This window comes from Pezoporus flaviventris, unplaced genomic scaffold (assembly GCF_033815535.1).
Source record: "Pezoporus flaviventris isolate CSIRO_AGI_PZ_B2104156 unplaced genomic scaffold, CSIRO_AGI_Pfla_v1 ptg000054l, whole genome shotgun sequence".
NCBI lineage: Eukaryota > Metazoa > Chordata > Aves > Psittaciformes > Psittacidae > Pezoporus > Pezoporus flaviventris.
The window spans coordinates 5,224,361-5,235,688 of NW_026892602.1; the positions used below are offsets into that span (position 1 = coordinate 5,224,361).

Genomic DNA, 11,328 nt, shown 5'->3' on the forward strand with positions numbered 1-11,328 from the left:
TTTATATTCTACCACTTTGCAGAGAAATAGCAGTGCTGCAGAAAAAAACCCAACTTTATAAGCAGTCTGCAATGCCTGGACAGCTCTTATGGCTGCAGAAAAAAAAAAAAGGTTTAGCAGTCAGAGTTAAAGGAGAGAAGAGATTTAAGAACCCCTGTTCCCGATCCAGTTTAATGTATGACTCTTGCAAAAAGTATTTTATTCTGTCTTACTCAGCTTGCCTGTTTGAAATGAAAAATAATGAAAAACCTGTTCTTATATTCCTAGAGGTCTGTTGCAAAATACTATGTCAGTAATTATATACCAAACAGGCTCTGAAGTGCTGTTGTAAAAATTCTGTACATTCTTGGTGCTGGAACTGTGAAAACTAGCTATAGAAAGTACAATTTGAGACCTAGATTACCTGAAAATAAGTTTCATCATTGCTTATTATCACAGGTAAGTGTGCCAAGTGGTATTACCACCCAATTATTGACTGAGTACTGGATTTTTTCCCTTATGATTGCAGTCTACTGGAGTCTTAAGGAGCAGGAAAGGAGCCTGGAAAGAATGGGAGTGGATGGGATTTGTAAAACTTAAAAAACCAAAAAATTAGGACCACTTGCAGTCCATTTAATTTGTAAGAATTCTTTATGAACCACCACAATATTGTGAACTAATTACTCCATAATTCAAGTTTGTACTTTTCCCCTGGAGAAATTAATGCTATTCCATTTATGTCAGTCAAGGATCTGGTGAAGTTTTCTCCTTTTAACAACAAGCATAATTAAAGGTATGGACTGGAGGACTTGGCAGTCTTGCACTTATTTTTGTAATAGAAAAATTACTAAATATCAATCAACAAATGTTAAACATAAATCTATCCTGTCTGACACTGTAGGGCTTACAAACAGCCAGAATGTCCAATCAAAAGACGTTCCATGTTTTAACACTGAGCTTGGTTGATTACGTGGTTCTTTTTACAGAGACATCTACAGATCTGCACACTTTGATGTTGCAATTACATATTACCCCATCTGGTCTTGATATGGTTTATCTAGAGAGTGGAGCTGAAGGCCAAGCCTCTGCGGGGAAAATAAATTAAGAAGGAAAACAGCAGGAGAAATAAATGAAGCAGGAAAACAGTTTTAGGGAGCAGATCCAGTTCTGTAGTTCTTTCTTAGAACTGGAAATTAAGACTTTTCCAAGATTTTCAGTCTACTTGCAGAATGTTCAACCCAGTAACACAAATCTCCTCAAATTGGGGTTCCTTACAGCTTTCTCTCTCAGAGATACCTGTGAGGTTTACTTGCCAACTTTTGTCAGCCCAGGTAAGTCTTAAAACTGCCCATTATTAATTGCATATGCTTGGTCATGAAGCTCATCTGTCAAAAGCCTTTTACCTTTCCTCACATTTTCTTCCTTCTTTTGTGCATGTTTCTTTTGTGATGTTTCTGTAAGAATCATGCCTCTGGAACTGTTAATGAGCTTTAACTGGGCAGACAGAGCCTAGGGTTTGCAAATTATCAGAGTAGTTTTGACTAAGCCGAACCTGGGGACAATCAGCTGAGACCCAAAATCCTGAGTTACTGTAGTTCTTTTAATCCTGGCTCTTAGTCCAATTAACTCTTTAAACCAGCTCCTAGAAAACACACTTCTTAGCCATCTTTTCCACTGTGTGGATAGATTTCTTTTTCAATTCTTCTGGGGTGGCAGGAGGCAAGTCAGGCTGTCATTGTAACATCATGGCACTAAGAGTCCCTGAAGGGCAGCTTCAGTCCCTCATACAGCGCATCTCAATCTAATATAAAGAAACTGTGAAGACAAAGTTTTAGCTTAAGTTTTATTTGATGTGTTCAAGATCAGAAAGGAACCTGGTGACCAAGTCAAGGATGGGAGTTGTTTTCTAGACTCTTGTTTCTCAGCTCTAAACATGATACATACCAGCAAAACCACATCTTCATTGTACATGTTGAAATGAAAGATAATGCTTTAGTTGTGAACATTTTTCTATTGACTGAAAATAAGAGTTGGTTACAATTATTGGTACGTGGTGAATGAAAGTATTTTTCAGGGAAATTAAAAAACCCTGGTAGAACATATAGACAACATTCTATAATTTGTAGGTACAGCAGGCAGAGCATTTGTAATAAATGTAAATATGTAGAAGTAGGTATGGTGTGAATAGTAGAAAAATAAAGTGGAAAAAACAACCCTAGCAGTTATTTATTAACATAAAGGCATATAACACATTAAAATTTAAAAAGTCAAAAAAAATTCAGGTTAAGGAACCATAAAAAGTATGAATATGTACAAAAAACAAGAATGTGAAATTAATTAGTCTTGGTTTAAAGGAGATTTTTTTCCAAAGACAGGAGTTCTCATGATTTGTCTTAGGCAGCTATGGGAAACTATATTTCTACTTACTTCTTGATCCATTCAGCTGAACTTACAGTACTTCTTTATCACCTTGTTAATTCAGACAGATATGATGTCATCTCTCACTGCTCTCATCCAGCCTCTCTGGGCTGCAGTTAAGTTAAACCACTGGAAAAGTAAGAAGCACAGAAAAGTGCCATAATTGAAAATAAGTGCATTTTCCAGTTTAACATTCCTGCTATTTGGAACTGAAAACAAAAGTGAATATACAGCTTTGCTCCTGGGAGGACAAGAATTTTCTCTTATAAGTATGTCCATTCTATACAGTTCAAGTCAGTAATCATATTTTAATAAGTACCATCTCTCCATTGTTCCTATTACTTTGAAGCACAAAAATTTTATTATGTCAACATTTTTTCTCAAGTGACTTGGGAACATGTAAGTCATTAAATATCTAGAAGAGGGGGAGACATTATAAATATCAAAGGTAAGAATGAGCAAACTCAGAAATAGAGTGTGCCAGAGGTAGGCATTAAAAAAGAATCTACCTGTGACATCTCAGCCCTGCGAAACCCCATTTTTTCAAGCAGAAGACATCACTGGATTCTGGGATTTAATTTTACCCATTACTTTGTGATAACTGCTGTTGTTTATTTGTAAATATCAACAAAAACCAGAAAGACATTGGCAAGCTTGTTGTGAGTTCAGTGAAGAACCACTGCAGGTGCCTGAGGTTTTGGGACTTGTCCAGCTGGAGAAGGTAAAGTTTTTGGGGGACCTCATAGCAGTCCCCTGTGCCTGCAAGGGGGTTCATGAGGGCATGGAGCCAGGCTCTTCACAGTGATGCATGGTGGGAGGGTGAGAAGCAGCAAGCACAAGGAGGAACAAGAAAGGTTCAGGATGAAAATGAAGAGAAACCTTTTTCCCACTAAGGCAAGCCAAGCAGGGGCATAGGTTGTCCAGAGAGGTTATGCAGTCTTCATCCTTACAGATTTTCAAGATCAAACTGGATAAATCCTGAGTGCTCTTCACTGACCACAGCTGAACCTACTTTGAGCAGGTGGTAGGACTACATGCCTCCTGAGGCCCCGTTCAACCTGAATTATCTCATGATGTGTCATGGTTTAAACCCTAGCCAGACAGCTTGTTCACTCACTCCCAGTGAGTGGTGCCGGGCTGGAAGGAATTGAGGCCCCCTCCCCCGCACCAGCTCTCCTTTTCCCCGCTCCCGGAGGGATGGGGAGGAGGATCGAAAGAGTGCAACTCCCATGGGTTGAGACAAGAACAGTCCAGCAACCAATGTACAACACAAATCACCACCGCTACCACCAACGACAACAATGATAACAGAAAATAACAAGGGAAGAGAATACAATAACACCCGCCGAAAAACGAGTCCAACCCAGAAGCCAGTTACCCCTCCCCAGGCACGACGTGCTGTGGTATGGAATACCCCTTTGGTTAGTTTGTTTCAGGTGTCCTGTCTCTGCTTCCTCCTGGCTTCCCCTCCTCCCTGGCAGAACATGAGCCTCACAAAGTCCTTGGTCAGGGTAAACATGACTTAGCAACAACTGAAAACATCGGTGTTATCAGCACTGTTCCCAGGCTGAAAATCAAAACACAGCACTGCACCAGCTACTAAGAAGGAGAAAAATTGACTGCTACTGCTAAACCCAGGACATGATCCTAAATAGGGAACAAAATTATATTGACCTTACTCGTGAAAAGAGAATATTGAGATTTCAATATTCTGGAAACAGATCATAATTCTGGAGTTAAGAGTAAGATAATTTTCCATTTGAAAGTATGTTACAATATGAGCATCCAAGCTCTACTCATTATATTGCAAAGCAGTCAAAAATCCAGCTACCTCTTCTGAAATGCGATGTCAGGACATGAATTAGCAGGTAAGGTACTTTGATTAGAGGCAATGTTCATGAAAATTGTATAATCAAAAAGTACAGCCTTGAAGATTATGTGCCCGGTAATAGACAGTGATGGTTCCTTGTTTACTGATAAATCTAAATATAAAGGAAGAGTTGCAAAACCTATTAGTAGGCCTCCTGTGAGTGTTTTCTTATTATATTTTTGCATCATTTTATTGATTTCTATACAGATGATTTGCTTTCACAGACACATCTATCTCAGACTCACCTCCAGGGCCAGATTAGGCTGGAAGATGTTGTCAACATGTTGGATCATTGTTCTAGATCAATTATATGGCAGACCAAAGACACAGATTTCAAAAATGGCTACATTACTTAAGACCCTGTGCATCAAAACTAATCTATCTGTAAAAGTCCAGTAAGATTTCAAGTTACATCCTGAAAGACATTAGGCGGCTGCTTTGCAGAATACTTTCATTAGAATTTGAGCACATAAATAACTTTGAAGATCTGTGGGACTTAATTGAAAATATGACTGTAAGATGCTACTGGCAATATCTGTAGTGATATTAATAAAACATTTAGATGAGAAATATATTCTCTTAATTATAAACAAATTAAACAATTTAACGGTAGTGGTTTCTTGGTTAAACATTACATTGCAATAGAAATTCTGAAAAGGAAAAGAGGTACCTGGATGAACATTGTCTGGGTTCTGTTAAGTCACAGCTGCCCTTAGAATCTGATGCTGTCAGTAGATCAGTAGGAATAAAATTTAGTTTTAGTTTCAAGACAGGTTAGACCATTTTCATAATCCGAGGAGCATTCAGAAGGCATAGCGTGACAGGCCCTGAAATACCATAGAGCTCCAACAGTCTAGTTTACAATGTTCATTACATAACTTACAGAATCATAGAATAATAAAATAGAATAATAGAATTATAAAATAGTTAAGGTTGGAAAGCAACTTAAGATCATCTAGTTCCAGCACCCCTGCCATGGGCAGGGGCGCCTTACACTAGACTATATCACCCAAGGCTCTGCCCAGCTTGGCCTTGAACACTTCCAGGGATGGCACATTTACCACTTCCTTGGGCAACCTTTTCCAGTGCCTCACCATTCTCACAGTAAAGAACACCTTCCTTATATCTAACCTCAACTTCCCCTGTTTAGGTTTAAACCCATCAGCCCTTGTCCTACTGCCACAGTCCCTGATGAAGAGTCCCTCTCCAGCATCCTTATAGGGCCCCCTTCAGATACTGAGAGGCTGCTATGAGGTCTCCACGCAGCCTTCTCTTCTCCAGGCTCAACAGCCCCAACTTTCTCAGCCTGTCTTAATACAGGAGGTGCTCATGGCCCCTTGATCATCCTTGTGGCCCTTCTTTGGACTTGTTTCAAAAGCTCCATGTCCTTCTTATGTTAAGGACATCAGAACTGCAAAGAGTGCTCCAACTGAGGTCTCGTGGGAGCAGGGTAGAGGGGCAGGATCACTTCCTTTGACCTGCTGGTCAAGCTCCTTTTAATGCAGCCCAGGATACGGTTGGCTTTCTGGGCTGCAAGCGCACAGTGAAGCCAGCTCATGTTCACTTTCTCATTGACCAACAACTCGAAGTCCTCCTCCGCAGGGCTGCTTTGAACTTCTCCACTCAACCTGTAGCTGTGCCTGTGATTGCCCCTAGCCAGGTGTAGGACCTTGCAATTGGCTTGGTTGAACTTCACAAGTCTGGAATTGGCCCACCTCTCAAGCGTGTCAAGGTCCCTCTGGATGCCATTGCTTCCCTTCAATGTTTCAACTGAACCACATAGGTTCGTTTCATAAGGTCAGACTTTACAACCTAGTTACTACCATAGACAATTCCTTCAGAGATGTTTTATCTATTTCATCTTCCCTTGATGTGAATATGAGAACTTAAAATGCCACAAAACCATACTATTATATGTAGGCCCAAATCAATAATAATTGCATATATTTTCTAAAAAACCCAAACATAATAAAAATAAATAAAAACCAAGCTAACTATTGAGAGAGAAATATAATTATGACTAAGGATAAAAGAAAAAGAAACAAACACCTGGATTATTAACTAGTCAGGGAGTCTCAGCATTCTGAACATTAAATTTTTTTCCTGTCATTCCATATACTCGAAATCCAAAATAACAAGAATTATCAAAACTAAATTGCAATAGGAAACACAGGAATGAACATAAATCAGTTACATGGTACTTACCTTTTTGAGTCATCATACTCTCAATTCAGCTACTTAATAGAAACATTCTTTTGTATCAGAACAAAAAAAAAAAAAAAAGAAAAAATGCTTTTGTCCTTTTTTCCTCGCAGTTAACAAAAAGACTTTCATGGGAGATGCCTGCCTACACGTGATGAAAGGCTTCAGGCTCTGTGACTTACCATGATAAAAAGGTATGATAGTCAAAAGGAAAAGACTCAAGTAGGTTGTATTGAGTCCAGGTGGTCTGAGAACTTCACTCATGTAACGCTAGTTGAAAATGACTAAGAGAAGCAGCAATGGAAGAAAAAAGTGAGGACAGGAAACCTGGTTGCCTTAGAAATGATACATCTGAAGGCAAGTCTCCAAATTTTCACAGCAATTTCTCATCTGAATTACTCTGTCAGAATTGCCAGGTCTTTATATACTTCCATCACTGGAATTGTGCAAACCTGGGTTTGTATGAAAACGTCTGCTACTTCACATCTAATCTGCATTCCTGCGTGGTGGGTTATCTTTGCAGTAGGAAGCTCACCAAACAAGGGATAGGTGTATGTTACTGGGTGTGCACACTGGAGGGTGCTAGTATTTAGAAAAGAGTGTACTAATTGTGATGGGGTGTTCCCATGTGCAGAAACTGAAATGGAAGATCTGAGGTTTTGTCACCTAGTTGCTGTAGGAGAGCAGCCTGTGACTGTTATTATCTAAGCTAGACAATTTTTTATGCTTATTCGAAAATTTGGAGTCAGATTATGATTTCCATTGCTTTTATAGGTACACATGCTTAATGTACCCATATGCAAGCCTGTATTCTATAGAATTTTCCAGTTAGCATATTTGTCCTTGCCCATATGTGTATTTATTTATGTTTAACTCAGACTATCTTGAATGTTGTCCGTAACTTAAAGATGATGTGTGTCATTGTCCTGGGCTCAGCAGTAGCAGTCATGTTTTTTTTTTCCTTTGTGGTAGCTGGTGCAGTGCTGTGTTTTGACTTCCAGCCTGAGAACAGTGTTGGTGAAGCCGATGTTTTCAGTTGTTGTTAAGTGATGTTTACCCTGACCAAGGACTCTGTGAGGCTCATGCTCTGCCAGGGAGGAGGGGAAGCCGGGAGGAAGCAGAGACGGGGCGCCTGACCCGGGCTATCCAGCGAGGTATTCCATACCACAGCACGTCATGGCCGGGGTGGGGGGTGACTGGGAGTTACCCGGAAGGACACGGGCTTCTGGGTGGAACTCATTTTCTTGGCCGGTGGTATCGTATTCTCTTCCCTTGTTATTTTCCCTTATCATTGTTGTAGTTGATAGTAGCGGTGGTGATTTGTGTACATTGCTTGCTGGACTGTTCTTGTCTCAACCCGCGGGAGTTGCACTTTTTTCGATCCTCCTCCCCGTTCCTCCGGGAGTGGGGAAGGGGAGAACCCCGGTGGGGGGGGGGGGGGGGGACACGGACCTCGATTGTTGTCATCTCGGCACCACTCACTGGGAGTGAGTGAACGAGTTACCTGACTGGGTTTAAACCACGACAGCCATATTAAAAAAAAATGTAGTCAAAGATAATATAGCATATTTCTTCCATTTCTGAGTATATTAATTCTTGCTTACATAACAAAATATACAAAACAAATTGTAAACAAGGTATCAGAATCAGACTATGCATGAATAATGATACATAGTCTCATGTCAGATATAAACAAAAAAATAGTATAACTGCTAATGGGTTTAGGAAATATTTGTCAAAGGAAATTACTCAATTAATAGAACCATATTTTTAAAATAAATTGATTAATTTATCTTTTGTTTCAAGGTAAATCAATACCAATGAATACTGTATTTAGGCCTAAAAGGTATAACTCACACATACTTGTCTGGTTGATGGGAGTTTGACCTTGGCTTTATGACACTTATGTTTGTTGTCTTTAAAAATTCTTTATGGCTTTTATGGCTGCATCTTTACCTACAGTTCTGTTTGTCACTGTACATCTGATTCAAACCTTATCAATGGGGAAAATCTTACTGGCTTCACAGGGCCCTCAGATCAGGCTCTGTTGGTTTGATCCTTTTGCCCATAAAGACTATTGCAAAGCCTCTTCAGACTTCAGTGTCCCTGTTGACCAGGACTTTTGTATATCGTTACATGCATATGGTCATATTTCATTTGTTCATTGGTGTTTCCAACCCTGTTGCATCAGAAATTTTTTTATACATAGTGATAATTTTTAAAAATGCAGTTTCAAAAAAGTTGGGGAGTGGTTTGCTCCTTTGTGCAGTAGTAACATGTAATTTCTTTCTTGACTGTATGTTTCTAAGTTTAATATCAGAGGACTAAACAAAAAGGGATTTTGTTTAGGTTTCAGATTCAGTTTAAGTGTGCGAGTATAGAAATTTTTTTTGCTCAAATGAATAAAGCTCCTTAAGTGTTTGCTGGATTGAGGTTTTAATTTGTAACCCTGATCTGGCTGCATGTACAATTCTAATAAAGTTTAATGAACGTTATTAAAAGTTTATATGCAGGCAAATAGGGCTGTACATTTGGACTAGTCATCACTACCCTCCAAAAGAGAAGTCACTTGAGGTAGCTCCAATTTTCCATTCACAGAAATAGGGGCATCATGAAGGTAAGAAGGAGAATAGTATCCTGTCATCTTCCAGAGAAACCAACAGTATATAGGTTTTTTTAACAGAACCATAAGTGCTTTTGAAAAGTAAAATAAGAAAGAACACTTCCACACAATATTACTTCAAGTTTATACCTGAAATATAATACATTCACTATAATAATATTCAAATTCAGAAGTCTGAGAGTAGAGATGGAGAGATCTGGTCAGTCATCCCTAAAGAAACAGCTCGTTAACACTAGTGTACAGTAAGAAGTAACAAAAAAACTGCAGCTTCCCTGTTTTGCATTAAACGGCCTCCTGTAGCTGTTTCTCAATCACTGACTATTTTCACTCCTCCAATTGAGAAAATATTACAAATACTAGTGAAAGACTCTCACTGAAACTAACTTAGCAGTACAAACCAGTTTATCTTCACCCCTTTATTGCTTTTGCTTATGTTTATCATCCATAACCTGGAACAAAACACTGAGATTCACTCAACAGAAATTACTGAAACTCAGGTAGTTACTCCTGTGAACTGGGTTCTACACTTGTGACTTAAGACTGAATGTCTGAGACTAGAGGGTCTGATCTGGAAGGCGGAATCATGTCAGTAAGTTGATTTTTTTTGTTGTTCTTTAAATCTCATTGGTTCCCAGGGAGGCTATTCTATAAAAAAAGTTACTCCTGTACTTGACTCTTTGCCTGAACAGGTATTGTAAACTCTCTGGGGGAGGACCAATGTTTTTTCTTTATTTGTCTGTAAAGTGCCATGTATACCATGCCACTGTATAAATAAATAATAATAATAGAAATAATAAAAGCCATCTAGGGATTAAGCAGGCCTTTTAAAGAGACCAAATGTTCTTCACATAAATCTCAGATCTAATTTGAGCTCTAATAAGCTCCATTTCCTGCTTTGCCAATATTTTTAAGCCGCATTGCAAAAGCTATCTTTTTTTTTATTATTATTTTTTAAACAGGTGTTTTAAGAGGGCCCTAAGGCAAGTATCTAATCAATCTAATGGAATTTTCCACGCAGTTAAGTGTTTTATTCAGCCCAAAACTTTGTCTTTGATTAGACTTACCACCTTCCCTTTTGCCCTTTTACATTATTTTGGCAGGCTCTGCAGGTGTAAAAGCTCCATCTCCACTGCAGCTCCATCATGTGTGAAATAGCCTCACTGTGTGTGCCTGCATAGCTGCTTCTGAGCTGTTGGAGAAAACTTCGGAGCCAGCTCTACAGTTTCAGCCTCAGCTTTGGATCTGCTCATGCTACATTATAGATGTATGAGGACCCTTTGAACAAGGTACTCACGTCTGCTTTTAATTAGCTAATTTGTATCCTGCTAATGACCACTTAGTGCTGAATGCAATCCAGGCTAACTGTCCTACACTATTTGCCTGGAATCTGGAATAGACTTTGTAGCCTTGTTGAACCCTAGTTGCCATACATGTGCTGAGTCTGTGCTAGATTAATTAAAGCTAGCTCATGTATGCCTGTGAGAATTACAACCCTCTTGGATGGCAGTATAGGGTTTTTTCTTTAGAATGTGGCTAGCTCAGGTGCTTTAAATAAACTTTTTTTGCCTTCCACCCTTTTTTTTTTCCAGAGGGAAAATTGGTTTATATCATATGAGGGCATAACTTTTTACATTATGCTTAATATTTACCCACCTCCTGAGGTGTTGTGAGGGTTTTGAAAGTAATATTTATACAGCATTTTGCAGATGAAAAGAATTGCATAAGTGATAATTATTACCTACATTTATTTTCATGCCTCAGTTGAAACATCTTTTTGTCTAAGGTACTTAGTTTTTCTTCTGCTTCTTTTTCTTTTTTTAATTAGTGTGTTATTTAACTTTATATAAGATTTTGGGATATAATTCTGGAGAAGGCAGCTGCTATACAGGTTATATTATACTGTGTCAGATGATTCTTCTCTTTTTTTGTCTTTAATCCCATGATGCTTTTACCAATCCACTTTGCAACCAGAAGTTTATTCATATCAGAAAAGAAAAATAGTTTGACAGCTCAGAAAATCAGCCAAGATTCAGAAGGCCTAAATTTGCTCCATTCTGACACAGGTTTCTTGTCTGACACTGGGAAAAATCACGTAGTTTCTTCATGTCTCAGCTGGCCATCTGTAAAGCAGAAATGGTCTTTCCCTACTGTGTACCTGGGTTTTAGTATTACTTTTCTATATTAAACAGTGTTCATATATGTGATAGGAAAACCAATATACTTCAAAAGATGTTGT

The 11,328-nt window shown here is 38.8% G+C and overlaps 1 long non-coding RNA gene across 1 annotated transcript in view; it reads left to right on the top strand.

The window, feature by feature from the left end:
- LOC133277215 (uncharacterized) overlaps window positions 1-10,372 on the top strand; it is a 30,710-nt gene extending 20,338 nt beyond the window's left edge. The window contains exons 2-3 of the long non-coding RNA XR_009746123.1: window positions 6,583-6,663; window positions 10,193-10,372. This is a non-coding gene — a long non-coding RNA (uncharacterized LOC133277215). The remainder of the gene's footprint in view (window positions 1-6,582; window positions 6,664-10,192) is intronic.
- The last annotated feature ends 956 nt before the right edge of the window (window positions 10,373-11,328 follow it).